The 12,995-nt window shown below is 43.7% G+C and overlaps 1 pseudogene; it reads left to right on the forward strand.

Annotated features, from left to right (window-relative positions):
• Window positions 1-10: 10 nt before the first annotated feature.
• On the forward strand, window positions 11-4,237 carry LOC124683896 (annotated as a pseudogene).
• The last annotated feature ends 8,758 nt before the right edge of the window (window positions 4,238-12,995 follow it).

A 12,995-nucleotide genomic window follows, 5' to 3' on the forward strand; every position in this document is an offset into this window, starting at 1 on the left:
ATAGCGCCCAATGTCGATTCCGTTGTCGCCAGAGCTGCTCATCTCCGCAGTTCTGGTGCTGCTACTTGTTCCCGTGTACTTGTACTTCAGGTCTAGCCGTAGTAGATCAAGGAATCCAGCATCGCTCCCCACAAACTGGCCACTGTTGTACATGTTCCCTTCCCTCATGGCCAACCTCCACAACCTGCTTGACTTCTTCACCCTGGTCCTCGCCGGGTCAGGTCACAGCTTCAGGGCGCATGGCCCGCCTGGGACCGGGATGCGGTTCTTCGTCACCTGCGATCCGGCGAACGTCCAACACATCCTCGCAGCGAACTACGCCAACTTCCTCAAGGGCCCGGAGTTTGCCGCCATCTTCGACATCATGAGCGGCAGCCTCTTCACCGTCGACGGCGAGCAGTGCCGTCGACAGCGTGCAAAATTCCAAAGGGTGGTCACTAGCCCGCGGTTTGTTGCTGGTATGGCGGCTCGATGCCGCGACAAGGTGGAGAAGGGCCTCCTCCCGCTGTTTGCTCGCTTGGCGGGCAACGACGCTCCGTTCGATGTGCAAGAAGTGCTATCGAGGTTCATGTTTGACCTGACCACCATGAGTATCTTCGGCGTGGACCCTGGCCTCGTGTCCTTGGAGATGCCGCTACCGGAAGCCGTCGACGCCCCAGCCGCGATGGACACGGTCTTGGAAGTGGCCTTTTTCCGGCACACCATGCCGGCCTGTTGCTGGAAGGCATTGAGGTGGCTAACATTGGCCCCGAGAGAAAGCTCAGCGCGGCACACGCGGTGCTACAAGCGTTCGTCACGGGGATGATGGAGAGGGGGAAGATCAACGGTGGACGTGTTGCTAGTGATGAAGACCAAGAGGGTTTAGAGGATCTTCGTCTTCCTACATCAACGACCCGGACTACGCGGACGATGACTTTCTCCGTGCGACGCTCATTGGCTCTATGCTTGCTGGGAAGGACACAGTCGCCACGACACTGCCATGGACCTTCTACAACCTCGCCCAAAACCCTTACACCATGTCAGCCATCCGTTCGCCCATTGCATCATACAAAGTACCTAGTATGGGGATCTTTGAGCCAGAGGAGACCAAATCTCTGGTCTATGTGAGAGCTGCCTTGTATGAGACTCTCAGGTTGTACCCACCGGCGCCTATCGAGCGCAAGACGGTGGTCGCCGATGATATCATGCCAAGTGGTCATGAGGTGCGTGCCAACGACATCATCCTCATATCTATTCGCTCCATGGGAAGAATGGAGGGCGTGTGGGGTAAAGATTGTCTCGACTATAGCCCAGATAGATGGCTCTCAGAGAACGGTGAGATGAAGCATGTACCTTCTCATTAAGAAACAGTAAAACTTAACCACCTAGGCTCATTCTCAGTGATTTGAGGTCTTCAGCCGTCCGATCATGCCACTGAACGTTCAAGATCTCTCGGTCATCCCCTAACAGCATTTGGGCCTTTTTTCACCGCACCAGCCGCATGATCTGCTCGACCCAACATAGCCTGGGCTGCTTCGCCGGAGAACGACTTGGACTCCTTCTGGCGAACCAGGCCCCGACATAGTGATTGGGCCTCTTTGTTGGCTGTATGGGCTGCGAGCTGTGCTCTGCCTCGACGGAAGGGCGAAAGGCGAGGAGGCACCGCGCCGCTTCGTGTAATTAATAGCTTTGAAGGTGAGCCGCTATTACCCTTCGATTCCATCGCGTATTTGATTCTGTTTCTGGTCTGCCTACCTTTCCCCAATCCCCATAGTTCATGAGGCTATTCATTTCAAAAAAAAAATAGTTCATGAGGCTATTTGATTTGATTTCTATCTCACCCTATTTTCTCGGACTGCAGGTTGTTATTTTGGTGATTATTCCACGATTATCGCGACCAGGACGATGGCCGATGCAGAGGAGGAGACGGCGGTGGCCACGGTGGAGCGATGAAGAGGAGGAGCCTGTGACGTAAACAAATAAAGGACGCATAAAGGATACGGAGAATTTAGCAGCTGCAACAGGTCTCCATGGTGCAAGAGAACCGTACATCTTCACCTCCATCTGGTGCTGGACAAGCATCTTTAACGGCGCATTAGTTCAGTCCAAAACAATCAGGTAAAGAACCGTAGATCTTCACCTCCATCCCAAAGCCTTATGTAATTCGCCCATCTATTCGGTTCATTTTGTTGGGTACCTCCTTTCAGTTGAAAATCCATGGGTAGGAGGGTCAGGACGAGAATCCAGTGGGGAAGAGGAGATGATGTGCATCGTTGAAGCTTCGTAACAGATGTCATCAAACGAATCTATCTTTCCTCCTTTCCTTACTAATGCTTACACATATGTTATTGGTGATCTTTCCCAAATTGTACAAGTTAGTTTTTTTTTGTAGGAGGGTTACAGCAGACTCAGCGCACTGATTTAACGTCGATTGTTGTATTGTCAGCAATCACACACACATGGACAATGGTTCTGTATGTGATGGACTTATATAAAGTTTATGATAAATAGCACCCTCTTATCAAATTTTCTTTTAGGCGCATTTGAATAATTGATATGAATAAATGGACAGTTCCCTGATTTTTCTATCGCAACAAGCAGTTACAATTTGCAGTGTTCTTTAATCCCAACTTATTAAGTAAATAAATACATGTGACACTTCTTTGTATTGCAGCTAACTGTCTTATGCTTGGTTGTTCGAAATATTCATTTTGGTTGTTGTGGTTTATATTATCATTGGTTCATCATTTTTAATTGCTTGGATGGGTTGGTAAAAGGTTTAGAGTTCTGCAGTATCAACGAAATCAGCAATTCTTGCTTATGCATATGGCGATTTCAGCGCAATTGGAGATAGTTCCATATTATTTCAACAACTTATGGTTTTCCCCCTTTTTATTAGGTTGGATTAGCTTTGTTTCGGTTGAGCCTTTACTTTTCCTCGCCAACATATCATTTTATATGTGGTAGTATTACAAAATAAATCATGTTCAGTTCAACTAGCACATGTGTTGAGCAAGTGTATTGATAGTCTTATCAAGATTTAATATTCCATCCTCTATTCTAAGCCTACCATTTAATTACTATGCTTCTACTGTTTGTGAGCTATATAGATTTAATTTCAGAAACACGAAGATGTGCCGCATGACACGGTCATTCCATCTATCAGCCACCCTTAAGTTGCAACTGCAACTTTTAGTTGACTGATTTGCAATTTGCAGTGGCTGCAGTTCTTTCGCAAGAAGTTTAAGATTAGATTGTTTGTGTATCTTTCAGCCTAACGTGAGTGCATTTCTTTTGCAGGTAACCATAGTGTAGGTTGACTTGCTATTTCAGTTGAATATACGATTCTCAATGTACACTACGTTGGGCAAGTGGAGAACAAATCCGCTGATGTGAAGATACAGATAATCTGAGATCAGAAAGAGGTTTGATCATTGGCTTGGTATATCAATAGGGTTTAATAAGCTTTCGTTGATCTTATTCACTTGGTTGTGTTCATATGTCAAAGTAAAGTCAATTATATTATTTCTGTACAAATGGAATCCATGGATATTGTGTACCAGCCATAAATACATGATATTGTCTCTCCCTATTTCTCAGATAATGTCCGATTCTTGCATATTTCTTAGATGATGGTTTCTGATCGGCTCTACCTCGAGAAAATCCTTAGTTTTAGTGTTGCACTTTACATTGTCCTTTAGGTTTAGCAATTAAAATAAAAAAGCACATTAGTGCTCAAAATGCAAGACTTGAATTGTTCCAAAATGTGATTTCATATTAGAGTTCAATTATGCGTAAGAATAGAGGATGCAAGCCTTGAGAGGATATAATTTGTATTGATTTGCTCTGTCCATTTGTATGAATTTTATCTAGAAAAAAATGTTAAAGCAAGCAGGTACGCACGTGAGTGTAGTAGTTCTGAATTTATATAATGTATCATCGCATTGTAATTAAAATATATTCAAGTTCTACACAATGTCTCCATTTCCCAGTTTTCTTTTTAGCATTCTTCCCTAAAGATGGGCGGGCGCGACAACGTGCGCCTTCATGATCTAGTAAGTTCATGGCCTTCAACTCGGGCCCGAGGATCTGCCCTGGCAAGGAGATCGCAATTATGCAGATGAAGACCATTGTCGCTGCAGTGGTGTGGAACTTCGATGTGGAGGTGGTGGAAGGGCAGAGCATCCAGCCTAAGCTATCATGTTCACTGCAGATGAAAAATGGGCTCATGGTGAAACTGAAGACGCGAAAAATATAACAAGTTGCTTATGGCATCTATACCAAAATGCTGCTAGACATCTCTTCGATCATCCGGAGTTTCTTAAGGTATTAAAGAAGTGTGCATATGAAGATAGGCCGGTGGCACATTTTGATATGAAATGGCATGATTTATTGGTTCAATACAATCTCTGCGATTTTTTTCGGATCAATAATATGTACTCGCTCCATCCTAAAATAAATGTCTCGAGTTTTGCAAGATATAGATATATCTTTAATTAAAATGCATCTATATATATACAAAACAGCTCTTCAAGGTAGATAAATCAAGCCGAAGCAAACAGATACTATAGAAGCTATTGTCATCAAAGCAAACAAGAATCCCGCAAATCTACCCTACCTATATCTGTAAATCGGGGGACGCCTGTAAATATTCCTGTGAAACAAATCCTATGGATAAGATAAGCTCAATTCTTTTTTAGTATCCTATTTAAATAAAATTGAGGCACTTATTTTTGGATGGAGGTAGTTCAAGGTTTGATGTAGAAGTGGAGAAAGGGCAGAGCATCCAGCCTCATGGTGAAAGTGAAGAAACGAGAAATATAACACTGGAGGTTTAGACTTTCTTTCCTTGCTTAAAAAAAATTGGAATTGCTAGTTTTCAGTAAATTGGGAACGGATCTGGTGCTCAGTAGGTTCCTGCAATATCGGATTTGCGTTGTGATTCGTGCACTTAAGTTGCAAGTACATCCAAATCATTATATTTACTTCGTGATCCATGCTAATGGTGAGTTGCAACTAAGATTCGATAATATCATTCTATTAAAAACAAAGTTAGTTTTCAATAGACTAAGAACTAGTCACATCCTCTTTTAAAAGTGTCTTTCCTTGGACTCGGATGGTCTTGGTTCTTACAGAAAATGTGTTTCATCGGTCTTGTAAACTTTAAGCGTGATAGAAGAAAGCTACGTGCAAACCAAGCAGGCACCTAGAGATCTAACATGCCTACGAAAAAGATTGCGTTGGCAATCTTAGAATGAACATTACCACAGTGATACACCACCTCACAAGAGATTACCACGAAGAACGCATGACAACCACTAATTCCTCCTGGTAATAACATAGATCAAATAGGCACGACAAGAAAGAAACATGAATATCCCCCAGTGCTACATTGGTTGTACAGAAAATAAAGATCAAACAAGTAATAAAAATATGACATGATCGTAATTCGTACAGGAGATGCCATCACCTATCAAATGTCAAAACTAGTCTCAGCTCGTTCGTTACACTAACTACTTGAATACCCATGCGTTGCAACAAAATAATAATATAACGTGTAAAAGCATGAACCTAAGTTGCAACAGAATAATAATATGACATGTAAAAGCATGAATGTAATTGGGAACCTTTTTAGTTTCTCCCATCTAGCTATCTTTTTCCCCTTTTAATTGTCTATATAAAGATTTGGTCATCAGCACCATGTGCTAGTACTAGTGTTGTACCACCATGAATGCATAAGTAAGCTCTGCGCGGGAGGGGAGGGGGAGGGGGGGGGCGGTGGCCCCCACCTCCCCCGAATTACCCTAAGCTCCGCCACTTGTTTGCATTCATTTGCTTCCAAATAGTCTAGGACACTATGATGAAGGCCTCCATGAAGAAAGGCTTGTCGTAGTTTGCTCTGATGTGAATGGCGAGCACACATGACATGTCTGTTTGCATATGTTCAAGAAGACAGACTGCATACTCTTTGGTAAACACTTCCTTTGAACGATACTCCCAAACCCGCATAATTATATGCATCGCAAGTGTGATGAATTCAACCAGGCACCTTTATGATTCATGGCTGGCAAAGTGATTCTTACCATTTTACCAATGTCGAGTTTGAGATCAGGAAAGTCCCTCAAGACAGTCTTGACGGTGGCTTCGACAAGGTCCCAGTCCTACAAAAAAAGACACGTAGAAATGTCAGGCAAACTTTCTAAAATAGCAAGTGCGCAAGAACACTGAAACTTGATGTACCTTCGCGTCAACATTTCTGAAATGGACTGATAGCAAAATTTATTGTTTTCAACAAAAATACCACTGATCCCTTGAAAGGGCCTCCTCCAGACACTCTGTAGTCTGTTGTGCAAAAAAGAGTATTAGAATTTTCAGATTATATATTACGTTATACTAGAGAATTCCGCACGCGATTGAGCGAGCCAAAGTACATTTCTACATGTTGTGCATCTTTTTAGGAACCGTTGCACATCTTATTCTTTGATAAAAAAAGAGTAAGCCAAGTACTTTAAGATATTTCACATGTTATATATCGCCCTGGCACTACGCCAGGAGCCAGGGGTTTTTTTCTAGGGGAAACCCCTAGAAAAAAACCCCTGTTTGACCTCCATGAGACCTTTCCAGAATGGAGAATCAGTCGGTTTCACTTGAACCTCCGATATGTCTTCTGTCTGAGGTATTTGTTATGTAGCAATTCTTGCCACACCCCATCCTCATTGAGAAGTTTAAAAAGCCATTTACTCAATAAACATCTGTTTTTGATCTCAAGAACTTCAATACCTAAGCCCCCTTGATCCTTCGGTCCACAAACAATGTTCCATTTTGTAAGCCGATATTTTCTCTTGTTTTCATCGGACTGCCAAAAGAATCTAGATCTATAGAAGTCCAAACGTTTCCTTATCCCAACAGGTATTTGTAGGAAAGACAACATAAACATCGGTAAACTAGTTAATACTGAGAATAAGCACTAACCTATCACCATAGGATAGCAACTTCCCATTCCAGCATCCTAATTTACTCTCAAATCTTGTTTCTACCGGATACCAATCTGCATTTCTGAGTTTTTTGTAATGGATTGGAATACCTAAGTATCTAAAAGGAAGTTGTCCAGCATCACATCCAAAGGGATCTTCTTATACTGTTCTTCCTCCTCTTTTGCCTTTCCAAAACAAAAAATCTCACTCTTATGAAAATTAATCTTGAGGCCCGATAGTTCTTCAAAAAGACACAAGATTAGCTTCATATTGACAGCTTTATTGAGGTCATGTTCCAAAAAAAGGATAGTATCATCGGCATATTGTAATATAGAGAGACCGCCCTCAACTAAATGAGGAATTAATCCTCCGACTTGGCCATCTTCTTTAGCTCTTTCAATTAAGATGGCAAGCATATCCACTACAATATTAAAATACATTGGAGACAGCGAATCCCCTTGCCTTAGACCTTTTTTTGTTTGGAAATAATGACCAATGCCATCATTTACCTTCACCCCAACACTACCCCCTTGCACAAATTGTTGCACTAGTCTACCCCATTCTGGAGCAAAACCTTTCATCCTTAATGTTTGCTGTAAGAAAGGCCATTTCACCTTATCGTATGCTTTTTCAAAATCAATCTTAAATAACACCCCATCCGACTTCTTATTATGTAGCTCATGAATCGTTTCATGGAGTATAACTACCCCTTCTAAAATATTTCTACCAGGCATAAAAGCTGATTGAGTTGGCTTAATAACCCTCGGAGCAATCCCGATATGCGATTAGTACCAACTTTAGTGAATATCTTGAAACAAACATTAAGTAAACAAATAGGTCTGTATTGTTGAATCTGAACCGCACTCTCTTTTTTTGGATAGTAATGTGATAACTCCGAAATTCAATTTATAAAGGGGCAAGTCCCCATTAGTAAACTGTGCAAACAAAGCCATTAGATCACCTTTTATTACTTCCCAGAATTTTTGATAGAATTCAGCTGGAAAACCGTCCGGCCCTGGAGCTTTATTCAGCTCCATTTGTGAGATAGCTTGAAAAACCTCCTCTTCAGTAAAAGGGGCCGTCAAGATCTCATTTTCAATAGATGAAATTTGCGTGATATCATTAATCTCGCCCTCAACTAGAGAAATGTTTGTTGGTACCGGTTCTCCAAAAAGCTTCTTATAGAATTCAGTAATATATACTTTTAGATTATCTTCCCCAACAATAGTCCCCTCTTGCTATTCAAGTTGGAAGATTTTCTTCTTTCGGTGTTTACCATTTGCTATTAAGTGAAAGTATTTTGTATTATTACCCCCTTCCTGAATATGTTTGACCTTCGCTCTCTGAGCCCATTTGGACTCCTGATCTCTTCTTAGTTTATTCAGACTATCATGTGCCTTTTTTAATTCTTCCCTTTCATTTGTATTCAAAATATTTGTTTCCGCTTTCAAATCCAGATAATCAATAATTTTCAACAATCTCTCTTTCTCTTTCTTGTATTTTCCACACTGATTTTTTGCCCATCCCTTCAGAAATCGCCTTATATGTCTTAGCTTATTCAACCAAACCTCCATCGGATCCACCTAAAACTGAGTTCCACTCCTTTGCTACCATGTCAAAAAAAACCTCTTGACGCAACCAATGTAGCTCAAAAGAGAATTTTGCTTGATTACCCAGGTGTGCTTTCACTCCTGAATCAATTAGTATTGGAGTATGATCAGATTCAGCTCTAGCTAAAGCTCTAACAGTCACTAATGGAAATTTTTGTTCCCACGAGATTGATGCTAGAAATCAATATGTAGGTACATTTCTTCTACTTGCCCATGTAAATTGTCTCCCAGTGAGAGCAATTTCATGGCAGTGGCCCCCCACCTCCCCTGAATTACCCTAAGCCGCCACTGTTTGCATTCATTTGCTTCCAAATAGTCTAGGACACTATGATGAAGGCCTCCATGAAGAAAGGCTTGTCGTAGTTTGCTCTGATGTGAATGGCGAGCACACATGACATGTATGTTTGCATATGTTCAAGAAAACAGACTGCATACTCTTTGGTAAACACTTCCTTTGAACGAAACTCCCAAACCCGCATAATTATATGCATCGCAAGTGTGATGAATTCAACCAGGCACCTTTATGATTCATGGCTGGCAAAGTGATTCTTACCATTTTACCAATGTCGAGTCTGAGATCAGGAAAGTCCCTCAAGACAGTCTTGACGGTGGCTTCGACAAGGTCCCAGTCCTACAAAAAAGACACGTAGAAATGTCAGGCAAACTTTCTAAAATAGCAAGTGCGCAAGAACACTGAAACTTGATGTACCTTCGCGTCAACATTTCTGAAATGGACTGATAGCAAAATTTATTGTTTTCAACAAAAATACCACTGATCCCTTGAAAGGGCCTCCTCCAGACACTCTGTAGTCTGTTGTGCAAAAAAGAGTATTAGAATTTTCAGATTATATATTACGTTATACTAGAGAATTCCTCACGCGATTGAGCGAGCCAAAGTACATTTCTACATGTTGTGCATCTTTTTAGGAACCGTTGCGCATCTTATTCTTTGATAAAAAAAAGAGTAAGCCAAGTACTTTAAGATATTTCACATGTTATATATCGCCCTGGCACTACGCCAGGCGCCAGGGCATATGTGGCCTCACCTATCACAACGCTGTTTCTGGCAGTGGCCCTCCTGAACTACAGTAAGCTCCGCCACTTTTTGCATTGATTTGGTTCCAAATAGTCTAGGCCGCTATGATGAAGGCCTCCATGAAGAAAGTCTTCTCGAAGTTTGCACTGGTGTTGGAAAACATGGTGTGAACATCTTGAGCGGTGTTCCAATGGGAAACCAACAAAATTCGAACAAGTTGCGCTAAAAGGGCAGATCTACGGGAGATGATCTTTGGTTTCCGAGGAATTGGAAGCACAACATACATAGTGCTATCCATCATGAAGGTGCATATTTTTTCTTAATTTGGAGCAGGTTTGTACTCTGTAGTGTTTGTTCTATCCATCAAAAGTACCCAAGTTAATGCTTTGGCTTTGGATGGACATTGGAGAGCCCAAATCGAGATTTGTTTTGGCAAAGTGATGGACACAAAAGGAAGTATAGACTAACTAAGTAGAACATCATATGCCGACCTAGGGATCAATGGGACTTGGGGTAGAGGTTTTAGACATAAAAAAACAAGTGTTTACTTTACATGTGGCTATTTAAACTCTTAAACGAAAAGGGGGTGTGGCAAAAGCTGCTGCAAAATAAATATTTTCATTCTAATACCCTTTCCCAAGTCTAATCTAAACCTTCCGACTCACCTTTCTGGAAGGGTTTGATGAAAGTGAAGGAATATTTATTTTCTAGGGGTTCCTTTAAGTTAGGGAATGGCTTAGATACTCGGTTCTGGGAGGATGTCTGGCTCGGAGATAAGCCCCTAGCGCAGCAGTATCCCTCCTTATACGATATTGTGCAACATAAAGATGTCTTAGTAGCAAATGTCTTAATAGGATTTCCTATAAATATATCCTTTAGAAGAAATCTTACTGAATATAAATGGACAAGATGGTTGCATCTACTGGGCCGACTAGTTCATATGTAAACCTCTCAAATGAAGATGATACTTTTGTTTGGAGGGTATACAGTTAAGTCCATGTATCTCGATCTGTTGAATGGGCATACTACTTATTTAAGAAAATGTATTTAGAAACTGAAAGTACCACTAAAAATCAGAATTTTTATGTGGTTCTTACACCACAAAGTGATTCTTACAAAAGATAATCTTATTAGGAGAAAATGGCAAGGAAATAAGACATGCTGTTTTTGTGACAAAGAATAGACAATTCAACATTTGTTCATTGATTGTCCGCTTGCAAAGATTATTTGGCTGATCATTCATATGTCATTTGGAATATCGCCACCCAAAAATATTACTAATCTATTCGGGAATTGGCTTCATGGAATAGAAAAGAGAGTCAAATGCCAAATTAGAGTTGGTATATGCGCACTCTTATGGGCAACAATATGACATGTACGGAATTATTCTATCTTTAAAAATTCAAAATATGCTTCATTTTTGCAGGTTATCCCTCCTGCTATACATTAGACCCATATGTGGTTATGTCTCCAGCCGGAAGACCAACACTAGGACATGTTTTTTTGGGTGCAACTGTTTGGAGACGGTCACTCAGGATTTATTCTGCTGGTGCGGCTGTCAGCTTGATCGTAGGATAACATCATGTTGATTATTTGGCGACATTTTTGTTTATCACTTTTTAGATGGTTGATACATGTACCGACTTTAAGTGATCCGTGAGTTGTAATAAAAGTGTAATAAAGTGACTTTGAGACTCCTTTCAATAAAGTAATAAGTGTCGTATGCATCAATTTGATGCAGAGGCTAGAGCTAGCTTCACCCTTTCGAAAAAAGGTTATAAATCTTCAGAGAAGGCAAGCTTATAAGTCTTTGAAGATGAATGCCAGCCGGAGCTCCCAATAAAACGCCAGACATCATCAGTGTTGTTAGATGTATATATCTGTATAATTGTAGTTTCCCCATATGTTAGGGGGCTTTCTGCATATGTGCACCTGTACATGTACTATATATTGTGGTCTTTGGCCCCCTGGTAATACAACAAGTATATTGCTCTAATATGGTATCAGAGCTTTAGGTTAGCTCCTCCTCCTCCATCGCAGCCGCCGCCGCCCGCTCGCCCCGGCATCTTGCGCCGCGACCCGGCCGCCGCCGCTGCCTTTTTTTTCTCGCCGACTGCGAGCTCCCGCCAAGCCATCCCCGTCCGCCCTCTACCCGGTCGTCGCCCGCCGCTGCCGACCGCGTCTTCTTCTCCCCTGCACCTGTGCGCCTCCGTGCAGTCTCGTCGCCGGCCGTCTGCTCCGGCCACCGCCGCTCCGCCGCCGGCCCCGCCTCGCTCCGGCCACCGCTGCTCCGCCGCCGGCCCCGCCTGCTCCGGCCACCGCCGCCGGCCTCGTCCGCTCCGGCCACTCGCCGCTCCGCCGCCCGGCCCCGCCTGCTCCGGCCACCGCCGCTCCGCCGCCGGCCCTCACCTCCCCCGGCCGGTCCTCTCCCGCGGCCGGCCAGTGCTGCCCGTCCGCCCGCCGCCTCTCTTCTCTATCTTCCGACGCGTGAGTCTGAGAACGCGTCGAGTCTTCTCTCGCTCGATCTGATCTGATTAAAAAAAAAGCAAAAAAAAAAAAAACATACTGTCGTCGGCTATGTCTTCTTTCGCTGATCCCGCCTTATTTTTGGGCCTCCCCTCGGTACTTGGTATTTGTCCGCTGCCTCCGTGTCTGACGGCTAGCCACTCTTCGTCGCCGTTTGCAGCCTCTTCACGCGGCTCTGCCCGCGCTTCACCGACTCCGTCTACGTCGGCTTGCCGCTCTACATCGACTTTTGCGGCCTCTTCACGCGGCTCTGCCCGCGCTTTGCCGACTTCGTCTACGTCGGCCCTCCGCTCTACATCAACTTTTGCGGCCTCTTCCCGCGGTTATGGCCGCGCTTCGTCGACTCCGTCTACGTCGGCCTGCCGCTCTACATCGACTTTCGCGGCCTCTTCACGTGGTTATGACCGCGCTTTGCCGACTCTGTCTTCATCGGCGTGTTGCTCTCCGTCGCCCCCTTTGGTGGCCTCTGTGCGTGTGGATGATAGCTCCTCGTCGGCACCTGATTGTACGTCGACCTCTCCAGTCGCGCCCCTCTCTTCGCATGAGATAGCGGAGCTTCACTGCCTGCTTGATGCTTGAGATTCCAGTTTACGTCCGCAGCCTCGCGGTCCGAGTCTCCGCCCTCGTCCTCATTGCACCTACTGTGGCAAGGTTGGCCACACTCCCTCCACCTGCTGGACGCGGGATCCCAATTTACGTCAGCAGTTCCAGGATCGTCAGCAGGCTGGCTCTTCAGGATCTTCTGCAGTTGCTGCTGGCATCGTGCCAGGCGTTGTCAAACTCCTTGGCCGCACGCCGCAGCCGGCCAAAGTGTTGGACAGTGCTACAGGGCCAGAGGGATCGACCACCGGAAGCTTGTCCTTGCCGAGG

Source organism: Lolium rigidum, chromosome 1 (genome assembly GCF_022539505.1).
Source record: "Lolium rigidum isolate FL_2022 chromosome 1, APGP_CSIRO_Lrig_0.1, whole genome shotgun sequence".
In the NCBI taxonomy this organism is placed as follows: Eukaryota; Viridiplantae; Streptophyta; class Magnoliopsida; order Poales; family Poaceae; genus Lolium; species Lolium rigidum.